Source organism: Trachymyrmex cornetzi, unplaced genomic scaffold (genome assembly GCF_001594075.2).
Source record: "Trachymyrmex cornetzi isolate Tcor2-1 unplaced genomic scaffold, Tcor1.1 scaffold64, whole genome shotgun sequence".
Taxonomy (NCBI): Eukaryota; Metazoa; Arthropoda; class Insecta; order Hymenoptera; family Formicidae; genus Trachymyrmex; species Trachymyrmex cornetzi.
Window position 1 is genome coordinate 960,197 of NW_017299959.1, and position 239 is coordinate 960,435.

The window sequence follows — 239 nt, forward strand, 5'->3', positions numbered from 1 at the left end:
CTGTCATACTTACATCACCAACGTTTTATATCAGCGACGAAAGTACAATGCCTCGGTCAAAGGTATATCTCGCGCTTGAAAGACTCTACCACCTCAGCACTTATATCCATTGTAGCTCTTCGCATTGAAGCGCAATTAGACTTATATCAAACCGCCATCAAACAGCTATCAGACTGATATTTAATAGCTATAAACAGCTATCAAACCTCTATCAAACTGCTATCGAACAGCTATCGAAC